This window comes from Canis lupus, chromosome 3 (genome assembly GCF_003254725.2).
Source record: "Canis lupus dingo isolate Sandy chromosome 3, ASM325472v2, whole genome shotgun sequence".
Classification (NCBI taxonomy): domain Eukaryota; kingdom Metazoa; phylum Chordata; class Mammalia; order Carnivora; family Canidae; genus Canis; species Canis lupus.
Genome location: NC_064245.1, coordinates 11,248,156 through 11,266,555, shown reverse-complemented (window position 1 = coordinate 11,266,555; position 18,400 = coordinate 11,248,156).

Here is an 18,400-nt window from a genome sequence, read left to right as displayed (position 1 = left end):
ATGACGATTTATTGCTCTGTCCCCCTTCATCATTAAACATCTTGAAAGAGTGGTCTATAGTCAGAGTTCTGTTTCCTCACCTCATGCTTTTTTCACTCTACTCCATGTGGAATGATGAATGTTCTTCCCCTTGACTGAAACTGGTCAAGGTCAAAAATTTAATTCTGATACCAATTCCAATAAAATGGGTTCTGCTCTTAACAGATTCCTTAGCAGCTTCTGACGGTTGACCACTCAAATGAGAAAAAATATATATATGGTATGTGTCGATGGTGTCTTAGGGATGACTTGGTGGTAAAGAATATAAATTCACAGGAACTTAAATAGACAAACAAACATTCATTTGGGGGAAAAAAGTCTCTATTATCTCAGGAAATCTCAGCAGGAAATTCAGCCAAGTGCTGTAAGATCATTCACTGGGTCACTCTGGGTATGCACTCTGGGAACTCTTGTTCCTCCTCCTCCTCTCCACATGTCGGCTTCATACCCATGTTTCTTTGAAGATTTCCAATATATAACTTTCTAGGTCAAGGGATCAGCAAAGACCTCTAAGAGTAACTAAGTCTCTCACAATAAATTTCCACGAGAGAAACCTGATTAGTCCAAGCTTGAAGTATGAATCTTTTCCCAATTAGCTACGGTCCGTGACGGTTAATTTTTACATCAACTTGCCTAGGCTACGGTGCCCAGTTACTTGATCAAATGTTAATTAAATGTTCGTATGGTATCAATGTTGCTGTGAATTTTTAGATGTGATTAATATTTAAATGAGTAGACTTTGAATAATGTGGATTAACTCCCTCCCTCTAAATTTGAGTGAGCCTCATTCAATTAGTTATTAACCTTGAGAGCAAAGACAGATTTCCCAAAGAGAAGAAACTTTGCCTCAAGTCTGCAAAATAGAAACCCTAACTTTCCAGCCTTCTGACTTGTCAAAAGGATTTTGGACTCCCCAGCCACTACAATCATGTGATCCAGGGCCTTAAAATTAATCTTTCCCTCTCTTCCCTCTTCTTCTATCTCCTCCCCTTCTCTCTGTATCAATACAGATAAGTAGATAGGGAGGGAGAGAGGAGGGAGAGAGGTATAGATAGACCAGAAACAGGTATTGTTTCTCTAGAAAACCATAATAATACAGTCACAAAGAACAAGCTTAATCACAGCAGTCTCTCCTGTTATTGAAAAGCAGGTTTAGGGTACTGGATATGAGCAGAGTGGCCCCAGCTCTATTATGCATATGATTCCAGAGAATCTCAAACTTAATTATATTTATAGTTCATTGTGCTTGCTCAAGAAAAATTCGCCAATATATTAACATCTGTTCATTACTATTTAATCTAATATCAATTCAAATATTATTAGCTACCTAATTAAAATTTCAATCTTTTCTTTAAAGCATGCCTATTCATGTTGACATTTTATACCTTCAAAGTCTAGAATTAAAATAGAGAAGACTCTTTGGAACCCTCTGCATTCTTGGAGGGAGAGACAAGTTATGGTTGACAAAAATATCCTGTACATAATATGGGTTCCTGTGATGGGGGAAAGAGGTGGGAAGACCAAGGACAAGAGTGGGAAGGAACCCGATTCTCTTTATGACACCAGTAAACCTTCATTTTTGCCCCCTTCTTCCTAGAGGAGCAAAAGATGATCTTGGATTCCATCATAAATACAAAATATGTATTCATCCAAATGCTAAAATTACTGAAGAAATATAAATGGTGTTTTGTTTCTGTCCATGGGTCTTATTTTCAAATCATCTATATAGTTACAGTAAAACCATAATCAACTGGAATTCTACTTACCAGAAAATAAGCAATGGAGAATCTGAGGTGAGAAGCCTTTTTTTTTTTTTTTTTTTTTTTTTAAGATTTTATTTATTCATGAGAGCTGCAGAGACACAGGCAGAGGGAGAAGCAGGCTCCCTGCAGGGACCCCATGTGGGACTCGATCCCTGGTCTCCAGGGTCACGCCCTGGGCCAAAGGCAGACGCCCAACCACGGAGTCCCCCAAGCGCCCCAAGGAGAGATGGTTTGAGGAAGGAACATGGGTTGACTTAAGAGAGGGAGAATTCAAGGTGCTAGCAGACAACCAGCCCCTAAGAGCAACACTTCAGAGCTTAGGAGAAGTCACTGTTGGCAACAAGGTGGAAACCATCCACTGAAACAAAGTACTTCAAGTGGCAAAAGTTGATGGGCTTGCTAAGGGCGAACAAGTAAAGACAACAAGTAGAGTTTGGTACATGTTTAACGATTTCAAACAGAGAAAGTGGTCTGACACGAGGGAGATAAAACATCTGCTTGGAGCAAGCACCATGGTTTGCCTCTCAGAGGCGTTTTTCCTCTTTCACTCTTGCTAGGCAAGTCTTAGTTTGCCTCATTCCACTGGGGGGTGGAGGAGTTACTGCAGGCTCCAGGGTAAATCCTAACTGAGTTAAGCCCACCATTTGTCCTCCTTTCCTTTTGCCACAGGCTTGTTTAGGCATATGCACGTATACACACGTTTGTACAGCACTGGTGGCTGAATTATGAGAGGGAGAGTCTCCAGTGTGGAGACTTCTGAGAAAGATACCTTCACTAGGATAGAAAACACGGAAGAGAAGCCTCCCTTCGGCTACATATTGCTCCTGTTAGAACAATACAAGCAACGTGGCCCTGATGAAGGACACTATCTCAATAAAGGCAAAGTAAAAAAGGAAGGAATCCGTGTTGATTATAATCACTCAATTATTAATTATCCTCGATACTAAGTACTTCAGGACTATGGGAGGTGACTTCTCTTCCATGTTTAAATCAGTTGAATAAGATTTTCTGTTACTTTACTTGCTGTCCAAAGTACAAATTAATATCTAAAATACAGTCAGAGTCTTAAAATCAAGGCAAGTGAGAATCAGCAATGTCAAATGCTCTCAATAATTCAAGAAGAAGAAAAGTCATTGGTCTAGATCCCAACTGAAACGTGTGTGTGGGGGAGGAGGGGGAGAGTCAAAATCTTTAATTTTGTTTCTTATTTTATATATCTCTTTTCTTATTATACTAAGTGAAATAAATTTCAATTTCTCTTATTCTATACATATCAAAACTTAAAAATGTATCCATACACTTACCAATTTAATGCATGCAACTGAGAAGGACATTTTATTCACACTTGTATCAGTTAGGGTGTAGTCAGAGAAGAAGAATGACAGTGTGGGGATTTGGCACAAGGATTTGAACTTATTGATTGTAGGAGATGGTTAAGGAGTCTCTGAAAGGCTGTTGACCTTGCATCTGACGTTGGAGTTTGATACACACATGTTAAGACAGATGGGAAGGGAAGACAGATATGAAGTGAGGAAGAGAAGAACAATCCCAAATTCACAAGGAAGAGCTGGAGCCCACAGAACAGACTGAAAATATGTTCAGTTTTTGTTGCCTCTCACACTGATTGAGTGAGTATCCTGCAAGAAGTAGGGCCTTTGATCAAGCCAAGGGATCAGAGACAGGTGCAGTCCCGGCCGCTGCCTCATGCTAGGAGGTGAGCCAGCAGATAAATGACAAGATGCACAAATGGTGCCCATACCCTCATAAAGCCCCCTTTTGGTCCAGCCTTACTGGCAACATATAGAAAAGGGAATTCTGGGGAATGTAATGGAGACTAATAAGTTGGCACATTACAGTAATCCACATTTGCTAGTCTCATGAAAGAAAGGGTCTCTATTATCATGGTGATACTTTTTCCTTAATCTCATGGAATGGCCTTTGGAAAGGACATTTGATACTTGTCAGTATCAGACTACTAGTCTTTTAGTAGGACCCATTTTGTAAAATACTTGCACCTGCTCAGGCATCCTACTATTTCAGTTAGAAGTTACAAATAAGGGACCATTTATCACCACTGGACTATACCCTGAACTTGGTGCGTATACAGATAGTGAAAAGGTACATTCTGAAAGCAGTTGCTTTTAAAGACACATATTTCTTGCTATGAATTCAAGAGACTTCTACCAAGTTGGCATCCTCTACTCTCAATTTTGCCCAAATTTATCAAAAGTACTGTTGTCTCAACCTACAAAATTTAGACCCACAATAAGGGTCATCTAGAAACAAAATAACATGTAAAGACCCTGTTCTATTCTTGGAAAACTAGTTTTGCCAAACACGTTTTTCTTATGTTACAACTGAATGAAAGACTAAGCAGCATATAAACCATAGCTATGTTCAGAACTGTAAATAAAAGCCAAGTTAAGAAATATGTATTTACTATTGATTTCACCAGTAATTTACCTGTATCCACTTTGGTATGTCAGTTTACCTCTTTGTGCCTCTTTTTTCTTATTATACTAAGTGAAATAAAGTAAATTTCAATTTCTCCTATTCTATACAAACCAAAACTTCTAAGCGTATCCATATACTTAAGTCCAAAATATTTAAGACGTATAGAACAGAACAATTTAAAATATAAAAATATTTCCATTCATTCTGACTCTGGCATAAATATACTTTAAACATACCATTATAATGGAGTCATTAACTATTTTTTAATGATTTGGATAGACCAAGAAACAAATCCAACCAGAGAAATTTTGCATTAAATGTATCATACATTTTTCCTTGTACATTTTTAAAGTTGTACAAATTAATTAGAAACCTTAAGGCCAATATAAATAATGTACAAAAAAATACATTTGCCTAAAAACACATACTTGTGAGAACAGCAAAGAGGATAGATTCACCCTACCGTGTAGCAACACTCTTGTAATACTGTAATTAAGTGGTCAGACAACTGGATGACTGAAACAAAATAGCACAAAATTCCACTTATGTATACCCAACAATTTGATATAGGTCAAAAGTTACACCATGAATCAATGGGAATAGTAAGGACTAAAAGATAGTGTTATAGAAATTAGTTCACAATATGGAGGAAAATAAAACTATCTCCTTGCCTAAAACCTTGAACAAAGTAGATTCTAAATTAATTAAAAACTTAAAAGTAAAACCTAAAGCCATAAAAATGAAAAGAAGATAATGTAGAATAGTGTTTTGTGACTAATGTACAGATAAAGGACAGTCAAAATTCAAAAGTACAAAACACAAGGCAGGGAAGAGACAATGGATTTGATCATCAAGAAATTCTGTTTAATAATAGATTAGGAGGAGATATTTATAATATTTCAAACCAAAAAGGGACTAATTTTGCAGCACCCCCAAAAAATGATAATGATCTATCGATTTCTTGTTAGAAATCGACAATTAAGTAAGACAAGCAATAGGAAAATGGGCAAACTATATGAACAGGCAATGCACAGAAGAAACTCAAAGGAATGTGAAATATAGGAAAAGATGCTCAAACTTAATCTGGATGTGCAAGTAAAAATGAAAAAATTTTAAATAACATGTGAAAAGATGCTCAACATCCTACATTATTAGGAATATAGTTGCTCATTAAAGTAAGTGAGATACCCTTACACACCTATTAGAGTAGCCAAAATACAAAACACTTGACACCACCAAATGCTGGAGAGCATGTAGACAACATGTAGAACAGCATGCAGAACAACTCTCATACACTGCTGGTGAGAATGCACAATGGTAGAGTCTCTTTCAAAGCCAATTTGACAGTTTCTTACACAACTAAACATATTCTTACCATATGACCTCTTTCATATTTATCCAAATTAGTTGAAAACTTAGGTCCTCACTGAGGGGGGCACTTGATGGGATGAGCACTGGGTGTTATTCTATATGTCGGCAAATTGAACACCAATAAAAAATAAATTTATAAAAAGAAAAAAGAAAAAAAAAAGAAAGAAAACTTAGGTCCTTACTAAAACCTGTACACTAGTCTTTATATGATATCTTGACTCATAATTGCCCCAACTTTGAAGCAACCAAGATGTCCTTCAGTACATCAAGGGATAAGTGAACTATTATATCTAGACGCAGTGGATTATTCTTCAGCATTAAAAAGAAATTAGTTATTAAACCATGAAAATATAGGAAAAAATTAAATTGCACAGTATAAAATTAAAGAAGCCAATCAGAAAATGCTACATATTGCATTATTCCAACTGTATCACACTCTAGAAACAGCACAACTATGGATATAGTAAAACGATCAATGTTGCCAGGAGTTGGGGGAAAAGAGGAATGAAAAGACAGTGCACAGAGACTTTTTAGGTCAGTGAAACTATTGTGTAGGACATTATATTGGTGTATTACATATCATGCATCTGTCACAACCCATAGAATGTATACCTCTAAAATCAGGAACAAGACAAGGATGTCCACTCTCACCACTTTTATTCAACATAGTACTGGAAGCCATAGCAGCAATTAGACAAGAAAAAAAAGGCATCCAAATCAGCAGAGCAGAAGTAAAACTGTCACTATTTGTAGAGATGTGACACTACATAAAGAAAATGCTAACTACTCCATCCCAAGGCTATCAGAAATGATAAATGAATATCCATAGTTGTGCTGTTTCTTGGGTTTCATACAGTTGGAATCATACAATATGTAGCATTTTCTGATTGACTTCATTTTTATAAACCTGTAAATTTGCAGGTTACAAAAATAATACACTGTAATTACTTGCTTTTCTATACACTAATAATGGGCTACCAAAGAGAAATTAAGAAAACAACCACATTCAATTGTAACAAAAAGAATAAATACCCAGGAATAAATTTAATCCAGGAGATGAAAGACTCATACTCTGAAAACTGTAAGACAGTGATCAAAGAAATCGACCAATATTTAAATAAATCTTTAAATAAATGGAAAGATAGAACATGTTTATGGATTAGAAGAATATTGTTAAAATATCCATAGTGCCTAACACAATCAACAGATCTAATGCAATCCCTATTAAAATAATAGTATCTTCCACAGAACTAAAATAATCTTAAAATTTGTATGAAATTACAAAAGACCACGTATAGCCAAACAATATTGTCAACGATGAAAAAAGCTAGAAGTATCACAATCCCAGATTTCAAATTATACTACAAAATGATAGTAATCAAAGGAGCATGGTGCAGATACAGAAATAGATCAACAGAACAGAGTGCTCAGAAAGAAACCCACATGTACAAGTGCTCAATTAATCTATGACAAAAAAAAAAAAGGCAAGGAGAGTTTCTTCAATAAATGGTGTTGGGAAATGGGGCTGGGAAAACTGTAAAGCTACATGCCACATCCTGGATCACTTTATTGCACCATACACAAATACAAACTCAAGATATATTAAAAACCTGAAAACATAGACAGTGAACTCTTAGACATTAGCCTTAGCCATATTTTTCTGATCTGTCTCCCCAGGCAAAGTGAACAAAAGAAAAAAAAAAAAAAAAGGGAATTGAGACTATGTCAAACCAAAAAGCTTTCAAATAGTGAGGAAACAACAAAACTAAAGGGCAACCTAAAGAATGGTAGAGGGTATTTCCAAGTGATTTATCTGATAAGGGATTAATATTTAAAATATATGATGAATTCATACAACTCCAAAACAACAAATAATCCAATAAAAAAATAGGCAGATGACTTTAATACACATTTTTCCAAAGAAGACATTCAGATGGCCAACAGACACATGAAAAGATCCTAAGCATCAGTAATCATCAGGGAAATGCAAATCAAAAATCACAATTAGATATCGCTTTACATGAGTCAGAATGGCTAGTCAAAAAAGATGATTAATAACAAGTGTTGGCGAGGTCGTGGAGAAAAGGGAATCCTCGTGCAGTGCAAGTAGGAATGCAAACTGGTGCATATGGAAAACAGGACAAGGTTCGTCAAAAAATTAAAAACAGAAATGCAATATGATATGGTAATCCCACTACTCAATATTTACCCAAAGAAAAAGAAAATACTATTTTAAAGAGATAGATGCACTCCTATGTTAAGTGTAGCACCATTTATGATATGGAAGCAATTGAACTATCATGGAATGAATGGATAAAAATGTGGTATATATAAAGAGTGGAATCTCTCTCAGCCATAAAAAATGAAATTTTTTTTGTGACAACATGGATAGACTTAGAGGTTATTACGCTAAGTGAAATATGTCAGAAAAACACCAATACCATAGGTTTTCACTTACACCTGGAATCTAATCCAGAGAAAAAACTTCTTTCCCAGGGGGGAGGTTGATGGAGTGATGGGCAAAATAGGTGAAGGGGATAGAGAGATACAAACTTCCAATTTTAGAATAAGTAAGTCATAGGGATGAAAGATAAGGTATAGAGAATATAGTGAACAAAATTACACTAACATTGCATGGGGACAGATGGTAACCACACTTAAGGTGATGAGTAATGTATATAATTGTCAAATGAATATATTGTATTATAATTGTATGTCAAACTACACTTCAATAATTTTTTAAAATGTAATGACAAAAGAAAAGGAAAGAAGCGACGGAAGGAAAGAAGGACTGACACAGGCAAATAAACTACTGAGAAAAAATAAAAAGCCATCAGAGGCCTCTTTGTCTCCTCCACCCCCACACCATTGCTGTCCCCCTGTGGGCGCTTCCCTTGTACCCTTTTTTGTTCTAGGTCTTGCTGAACTTCTCTTTTTCTCAGAACCTCTCCCTAACCTCCTCCTCAGAGCCCATTAAGACCCGGCCCTTTAAAATTAAACCCTCTGAAAATCCTAATGTTAAATCCTTAATTTAACCTATCCCCTGGACTAAAAATTTCCCCAAAGTAAGTGAGGATTCCCACAAATTTGCTGAGGAATCTAACATAGTCGTTTGGACTTACCAACCTGGTTCCTCAGACTTAGACCGGCTAGTTCACATGATCGTTAGCAAAGGCCAAGCCCAACTCGGGATGAAAACAGCTAAGTAGGATGAGCCTGAAAAATCTAGAACCACAAAGGTGAGACCAACCCCCTGCCTTGTTATACTATCTGGTTTAAAATCACGAAGTGAATTCACCTGGCAATTCCTAGGGCTTTTCCCGAAACCTTCTGATGAGAATGAGATTCAGGCTTGCACTCAGAAACCCAGTGAACCTGTGCACAATTCTGACCCAAGTTGACTCCAAATGGTTTCTAAGGCAAATTCTGGCCTTCTGTTGATGTTGAATCCACTCAGGTGGATTCACTCAGCCTTTAACTCTGTGTTCATTAACAGGTTCAACTGAGATCTTTTCTTTCTAGTTAAAAGGACCAAGGTGGGGCAGCCCCGGCGGCACAGCGGTTTAGCTGCCGCCTGCAGCCCGGGGCATGATCCTGGGGACCCTGGATTGAGTCCCGCGTCGGGCTCCCTGCATGGAGCCTGCTTCTCCCTCTGCCTGTGTCTCTACCTCTCTCTCTGTCTCAATGAATGAATAAATGAATAAATAAATAAATCTTAAAAAGAAAAAAGAAAATAAATAAAAGGACCAAGGTGGAATGGAAAACCATGTCCACTCTAGCTTTGGTTAAGTTAGCACATCAGCTCGCCCCCACCCTAGGTGTTTCAACTAAAAGGAAGGCCACTAAAATCCTTAGTTTTCAACTCCAACAAACGGAAGCCTCTAAACAAAGCCAAACTTCATCTGATCTTTGTCACTACTGCAAAATCTGGGACACTGGAAGAAATACCAGTTTAAGCTCTCCAGGAGCCTTCAGCTCTCCAACCAATCCTTTCTGAATTACAGACTCTGAGGAACTACAGCAGCATTTCTCCATCTTTCTCCAGGTTGGAAATGAATCTCTTTCTGTACTTATTGACGCCGGAGCTACACTGTTGGAGCTCAACCCTGTTATTTTTTTGTAAGATTTTATTTACTCATGAGAGACAGGCAGAGACACAGGCAGAGGGAGAAGCAGGTGCCCTGCGGGGAGCCGGATGGGGGACCTGAGCCAAAGGCAGATGCTCAACCGCTGAGCCACCCAGGTGCCCCTCAACCCCACTATTATTAAACAGTCTCTGCCTTGAAGTATTCAAATGGCTCACATAGCAGGGGTTTCTAATAAAGCTCAACACATTCCTGTGTCTCTACCGATTCCATTTAAGCCCTCTGAGGGATACCCTCTTCTCCTTATTTCTTTCATCCCTATCCTTTTATTGGACCAAGATTTCATATAGAGATAATACACTAAAATCTCTTTCTCCAGAAAGGGAGAGATAATTCTCGAATTTGATAGCAGCAACCAAAATAGGCAACCAGATTGATCAAATAACCCTTCGGTATCTTTATTTGTTCCATCTCTGACAACACAAGATCTAATAGTAAGGATACTAACTATTGTTCCCTACTGGACGGGCTACAGGGCATCAAGCCCATAAAAAAAAGATTATAAGCTTGGGGGGGGCGGGGTGGGAGCGCGCGCATTACCGCTGGAGATAAGACCTGCTAATATCTCTTTATCTTTATTTAGGAAGGAAAAGATTACAACTGGACAGTAAGGCCCCAGGGATTTACCAAAAGTCCTTCCTACATCTCCCCAAATTTAAAAACCATTTTGGACGATACAGTCACCTGGAGGCTCTGCTTTGTGACAACATGCAGAAGACTTGCTTTCTCTGCTCCTCTTCTCAAGCCTCTTCGCATGGAAGACAGCATCCACCTGTTAAAACTTTTAGCCTTAAAGGGACACAGAGTCTTCAAGGAGAAATTGCAGTTTGCTCAAAGGAAATTCTGTTATTTGGGGCACCTAATTTTACAAAAAGGGCTACATTTGTAGATCAAAATAGGTTCCATGGCTTCTTGAGCTTGCCCCAAGTCAAAACTAAGTGCCATTTACAAGGTTTTCTTGGCTAGTGGAATCTAAAAAACAAATCTGACCCTATCACTTGGGAAGATCGGGATGATTTTGCCTTTAAAACCCTAATGAAAAGCTTAAAAAAAAAATCCTCCACCCTTGAACGTCCCAATGACTAATTTCCTATTTTCCTGTCCCTGCTAAACCCCATCCCACTTCCCTGCTCCTCACACAACTAATCATAAACCCCCCACCACCACCTCCTTGCCTCTTCTGGGAGTACTGGGAGTAGTCTTCAGGACCGGTTGTCTCTGGCAGGTCACCTCCTTGCCCCTCCCTGATGACTTACAGAGAGCTCCTTTGCTTAACATCAACTTTTTTGTCCTGACAGTTCTTTTTTAAAAGGATCAAAGTGGTAAATGTTATGCTGGGTATGCTGTTGCAGCTTCATTGGAAATCATCCAGGTATCTCTGCCCTTGGTTACCTCGGCCCGGCAGTCTCAACTGTCTTAGCTGAAGCCAAACTGCATATACCCATGTGACAATGGTGATGCCTCTGCAGTAGCTCATGACTTTGGAACGCCCCAAAGTTGCACTGCTCTCAAAGGAACCAACAACCAAACTTCAGTCATGGTCTGTGGAGATGTTCCTTCAAATGATAATCTAGAAAAATTGTAGATGCCCAGCAATTGGCCCTAGAAAAGGAAAAACAATATTGGAAATCTAATAATTGTTGGTTTGGTTAGAAAAAGAAAACTCCAGCTTAGGTCAAATAATAATCCAGTTGTAGGATACTGACCTTAGACGGGAAATGCCTCAGAGTTCTCCCTCATTCCCCTCCTTGTTACTCAAATGTAGCCTCGACAGTCTGCAATCTGTGCAGTTTCCCTCTGACGTGGAATAGGACAACCAGTAAATGTCTCTCTTTTGTTTTTAAAGATTTTATTTATTTATTCACGAGAGACACAGAGAGGCAGAGACACAGGCAGAGGGAGAAGCAGGCTCCACACAGGGAGCCCAATGCAGGACTTGATTCAGGGACTCCAGGATCACGCCCTGAACCAAAGGTAGACTCTCAACCACTGAGCCACCCAGGCGTCCCTAACCACGCTTTAGGACAGTATTTACTAGCATGCCCCAGGGGATGAAGACCTTAAACATCCCACCTTGCAGCCCAGAGATTTTGTTTATTGGAAAAAGCTATCCCCAGAAAGGCTTCATAGTGCAACTCTGTTAGAAAGGCCCCTCTCGGGATCCCTGGGTGGCGCAGCGGTTTGGCGCCTGCCTTTGGCCCAGGGCGCGATCCTGGAGACCCGGGATCGAATCCCACATCGGGCTCCTGGTGCATGGAGCCTGCTTCTCTCTCTGCCTGTGTCTCTGCCCCTCTCTCTCTCTGTCTGTGACATAAATAATAAATAAAATATTAAAAAAAAAAAAAAAAAAGAAAGGCCCCTCTCAGGTCCTGTTAACGGATCCTTATGGAGCCAAACTCCAAGGAATCGACCCTTGGATCCATGTGTTGCATCTAAAGAAAGCACCAAGCCTGGGGCACCTGGGTGACTTAGTCAACTAAACATTGGCCTTTGGCTCAGGTCATGATCCCAGGGTACTGGGGTCAAGCCCCATGTTGGGCTCCCTGCTCAGCGGGGAGTCAGCTTCTCTCTCTCCTCCCTGCTCATGCATTTGTGCTCTCCCTCTCTGAGGTAAATTAAAAAAAAAATCTTTAAAATAAATTTTATTTATTTATTTTTAAAAGATTTATTTATTTATTTATGATAGACACACAGAGAGATAGAAAGAGAGAGAAGCAGGCTCCATGCCGGGAGCCGGACGCGGGACTCGATCCCGGGACTCCAGGATCGTGCCCTGGACCAAAGGCAGGCGCCAAACCACTGAGCCACCCAGGGGTCCCTTTAAAATAAATTTTAAAAAGAAAGCACCAAACCCTGACTGGAACTGCATCCCCACTGGCAGCCTGGAAAATAAAGATTTCCAGGAATTAAAGCAGCTGAAGGAGATAGCTTTCCCCAGAAGACAGAACGGGTTTATTTACCTTTTCCTTGCTGTTGCTTTTTATCCTATTTCCTTCTTTACTTTTTTGACCCAATCTGTTGCTTAAAGAGGGAACTTCCCTGTTGGATCTGTTACCAGAAACTCCGATCTATCCACGATGTCAGGGATCCCTTGGTTTTCTCTGCAAGCAATTTGTTTGATCCCAAGACCTATCAGGATAGGCTGTTAGAGCTGGATGTTCACATACTGGTTTTAACCTCTAACCATAACCATACTCTTTAGCTGTTTGCCTTCAAGTTCGGCTCCTGGTTTAGAACGATTATACATACAACCCAGGGTCATTATTCTGCTACGTAAACATTTTGCACCTGTTGCCTGTCAAATCTCTATAGAAGTGACGCACCCAGTAGGTGGTGTTAGCTCGGCACTCACGGATGATCTCTGATGCTTACAACCGTGTAAGATACTGACCTTAGATGGGAAATGCCTCAAAGTTCTCCCTCATTCCCCTCCTTGTTACTCAAATGCAGCCTCGACAGTTTGCAATCTGTGCATTTTCTCTCTGACATGGAACAGGACAACCAGTAAATGTCCTTCTTGGCACTAAGGGATAAGACCACTAAATATCAAAAATCTAATCTTGGAGCAGCAAGGTTTTGAGGAAAGATCTTCATCAGAAGGGGGACATGGGGAAATGTGAAAATAAGTAAAAGAAACCTCATTTAAAATGGAATTGGGAAGCCCTAAACGGTGAGCTTTCATGTACCACCAGTCACCATAAGAAGCATTACCTTGCATTTCCCAACAGGAGACTTACTTGACATACTCCGGCAGCGGGAAGGAAGAATTTCTCTTTGTCCAGCAATAGCCCAGCCAATGAGAACTCCATGAAACAGCCCTTTCAGCTTCCTCCTTTCTTCTGTAAAAGCAAATCCCTCTCCTCTGTTCTCCAGACTTGCCTCTGCTTCACCATACTTTGCTTGTCCTGAAATGCAATTCCTCTGCTATTCTCCAATAAACTCATTTTGTTGGTAAAATAGCTGGCTCTTTTGTTTAAGGTCAACAGATAATGAAGGACTTAGAGTAGCCACAACAATTTGGAAAATGTACAGAGTTGAAGCACTCTCACTACCTGACTTCAAGAGTTATATATAGTTATCGAGATTATTTTAGCATAGGGTCAGTAGAATATTCAGAAATAGACACACATGTGGTCAACTGATTCTTTTTATAAAGGGGTCAAATAACCTAGGAAAATTATTCTTTTCTGGAAATGATGCTAAATAAACTGGATATCCACATGGAGGAAAAAATGAGCCCCAACTCTTAGCTCTCATCATACAAAAAAAATTAACTTGAAATGGAACGACCTAAATAACTCTTCTAGGAAAAAGAAAACACACACACACACACAAGAAAATCTTTTTGATTCTACGGTAGACCTAAGCTTCCTATATGGATGGGATACAAAATATAGTAAATATTACGGGGAAAAAATTAGAAAATGGACTTCATAAGAATTTGAAAGTTTTACTCTTTGAAAATTACTGTTAAGAAAAAAAAAGTAGGTCACATTTGGAGAAAGTATTTACAATACACATATCTGATAAAAGACTGGTATTTAAAATATATTTAAAATGCTTCCAGAGGAAGTTGATATTTTGAGACGATATGTATATGTTGGGGGCAAGGGACATTAACAAAATCTCTAGCTTCTCCATTTTGTTGTGAACCTAAAAACTGCTTTAACAAATATGAACTACTAAAAAAATAGGATAGAATAAATGCTTACAACTCAGTAACAAGAAAGCAAAGAATCCAACTACAAAATGGGCAAAAGATTTGATAGGTACTTCAAGTAAGACATATAAATAGCCAAAGCACATGAAGAGATCAATATCATTCGAAATCAATAACATGCAAATTAAAACCATGTGACTGCATTACAAAAGTATTACAATAGCTTTTTTTTAAAAAAGACACCATAGCTAGTGCTGGCAAGGATGCAAAACAAGTAGAAATTTCATACATTGTAAAACAGTACAGCTATGTTGCACGCATTTGGCAGCTTCTTTAAAAGTTCAGTGTTTACCGTATGATTTAGCAATTCTAAAGTATTTACTCGAGAAATGAAAACATATGCACAAAACAACTTGTAAAAGAATGTTAATACAAGTTTTATTCATATTAAAAGCTGGAAGCCCATGAAGTGAGCAGTATATCCATACAATGGAATATTATACACCAATAAAAAGGAATAAAAACATGAACTAACCTTAAAAACAATGTATTAAGCAAAAGAAGTCAGACAAATCTAATAGTAATTAAGCAAATCAGTACGTGGTTTCCTGGGCTACAGTTTAAGTATGGGGACTGACTGGGAAGGGCACACAATAAAAACTTCTGGGGTGATGGAAATATTTTGTATCATGATTATGTTAATGTATACATCTCTCAAACCTCAGCAAACTGCACATGTATAGTACATACAATTTACTGTAGATGTTTATCTCATGCCTCAATAAAGTTGACTTAATAAACACCCATTTAGAGTTTCTCTTCTTAAGACAGAACATTCCTCCTATCCTAACAAGAAAAAATAATCTAAAAAATCATAGTCTTATTTGAAATCATTAGAGAGTAGAGGTCACCAGGCAACAAAGAGAACTGAATTCTAAAAACATGACAAGATTCTCCAAGGGGAGCTGATACAAATGAACCATATATTTGACAAGAAGAAAGACTGCATAAAGCAGTTAAGAATAAATCAGTTAGGGGCACCTGGCAGGCTCAGTCAGAACATGTGACTCTTGATTTTGGGTCCTGAGTTTGAATGTCATGTTGGGTGTACAGAGATTACTTAAACATAAACCTAAGCAAGCAAGCAAGCAAGCAAGCAAGAAAGAAAGAAAGAAAGAAAGAAAGAAAGAGAAAGAAAGAAAGAAAGAAAGAAAGAAAGAAAGAGAAAGAAGAAAGAAAGAAAGAAAGAAAGAAAGAAAGAAAGAAAGAAAGAAAGAAAGAAAGAAAGAAAGAAAGAAAGAAAGAAAGAAAGAAAGAAAGAGAGAGAATAAACCAGTTAATGTTTAATGGATTCTTAAAGGATGACTGTGGGCTAGGCTAGTGCTGGGGTTTGCAAAAGCAGCATAAACACGAGGTGCTACAGGAAATTTAAAATTTTTGAAACACACTGATAATGTCCGTCTGTCCAAAATATTGACCACCAGCTTGAGATGATTCAATTTCATCATTAGATCCCACTACATTACAAAGTTTCATGGTTTTTTTTTTTTTTTGATAAAAATCAAGTGCTATAAGAAAATCCGTGCAGAACAGGTAATGAGGATGGCAGTCCCCAATTTGATTCCATGATTTAAGATGTTATACAACAGGTGCACATATCCCAAGAATAAGAACTTGTGGTTATTTTAATACAAAAAAAAATCACTTTTTTTCTTTTAATACTCAGAAAACTAAGATTAGAAGGGAACTTCTTTGACAAGATAAAGATCATATACAAAAGCGCTATGGCTAGTAACTTACACAGTGGTGGAAGAATGAATTCACCCCAAATGGGAATAAGGCAATTCTTGTAAGATGTCCATTCTTACCAACATCATAATAAAGGTCCTAGGAAGTAGATTAAGGCAAGAAAAAAAAAAGGCATAAAAGATTGTGAAGTTACAAAAAAAATTTTTTTCACAGACGATACAATAATCCATGTAGAAAATCTCAATGAATCTAGAAATTATAATTATGGAGTATACCAGGGTCACAGGAAAAAGGTTAAATACAAAAATCAATAAATACTTAAAAACTGAAATTAAATGGGTACCCGAGTGGTTCAATTAGTTTTGGATTCTTGGTTTCAGCTCAGGTTATTATCACAGGGTGGTGAAACCAAGCTCCCCCATCAGGTTCTTCACCCAGCTAGGAGTCTGCTTGGGATACCTTTCTCTTTCTTCCTTGTCCTCTGCTCCTCTCCTCACTCTCAAATAAATGAATCTTTTTAAAAATTGTAATTAAAAAGAGCATTTATAAGGAATAAACTAACAACATATATGCAAGATTCATTCATATAGTGAAAAACCACAATGATGGGAGACCTAAATAATTGAATATATACTGTGTGCTCTTAAGTCAGACATCTCAATCTTGTTAAACTGTCAATATTCTAATTGATTATAGGTTCATATAATTTAAATCAAAATCCCAGCAGGCTTTCAGTAGAAATTTACAATTTGATTCTAAAATGTTTGGGGAAAACCAAAGGAATTTAGAAAGCTCTAACAATTTTAAAAAAGAACAAAATTTAGAACTCACACCACCTGATTTCATAATTTACTATTTATTTAAAGATTTTATTACTGAGAAAGAGAATGAGCATGCATGAGTATAAGCAGGGGAGAGCAGAGGAAGACAGATCATCCTAAGCCGACTCCATGCTGGGCACAGAGCCTGACACGGCTCGATCCCAGGACCCTGAAATCATGACCTGAGCTGAAACCAAGAGTCCATCACTTAACCATAAACTGCGCTACCCAGGTGCTCCCATAATTTACCACTTAAAGTGTAGTAATCAAGACCGTGCGTTGTTGGCATAGGCAGAAATATAAAAATAGGACAAAATGGAAGCACAGAAACAGACTCACCTATATATGAACAATGGATTTTCAATAAGGTAAAACAGAAATACAGGGAAAAAGATAGTCTTTTCAATAAATGCTGGAAGAATTGGATATATACTCCCAAAAAGAAAACCAAAAACTAAAATCCTGCCTGCACACATACGCCTCTCATTCATATCTCACATTATATACAAAACTCAATTTGAGATGGATCATAAGACTTAAATGTAATTCCTAAAAGTATAATCCTTTTAAAAGAAAACATGGGAAAAATCTTTTGTGATCCTGAGTCTACCCAGAGACTTGCACGTGAAAGTTTATTGCATCTTTATTCATAATGGCCAAATGACTGGAAACCCAGTTGGTAAATGGGTAAACAAACTGTAGAATATTCAATATAAAGAACAGCACTTAATAATAAAAAGTAATGAGCAGTTAATGCAAAGCACAGATGAACTGCAAAAATATTATACTAAGTGAAAGATTGGCTCAAAGCCTTTATTTTGTAGGATTCCTTTAAATAACATTATGGGAAAGGTAAGCTGATAGATAAATCAATGGTTGCCAGGGACTGGGTTTGGGGAAATTAGGATGGGATAACTTTTTTGGGGTGATGGAAAGATTTTTCTATCTTAAATACGTTGGTGGTCAAACAACTATATAATATACAAAGGTTATTACAATGTATACCTAAATACTCCTTAGGGGTAGAAAAAGATAGTCTATCTAAAAACATCAAAATATAGACAAATCGTTTTCCATTACATACCACATCTCTGAATATCTCTTCAAAGTATCATGATCTTTCCTAAGTAGCCATAAGTTACAAAACCCAATTTTTCATTTTTTATATATATAAGCATAGTGCTTTAAGTGGTTAATTAACCTCTGTATTGTTCAAGTCAATAAAATAAATATTAAAATTCCTAAAATTTACTTGAGACCTTTCTCTCTTAATTTCTAAACATGCAACTTAGGTGTTTATGTTTTAGGTGGTTTTTAAAAATTAGTTGAGTTAAAAAAACAAAAAGATAGTGAAAAGACTAGTAATAGAGATATTGATAAGGCAAATAAATGTTTCCA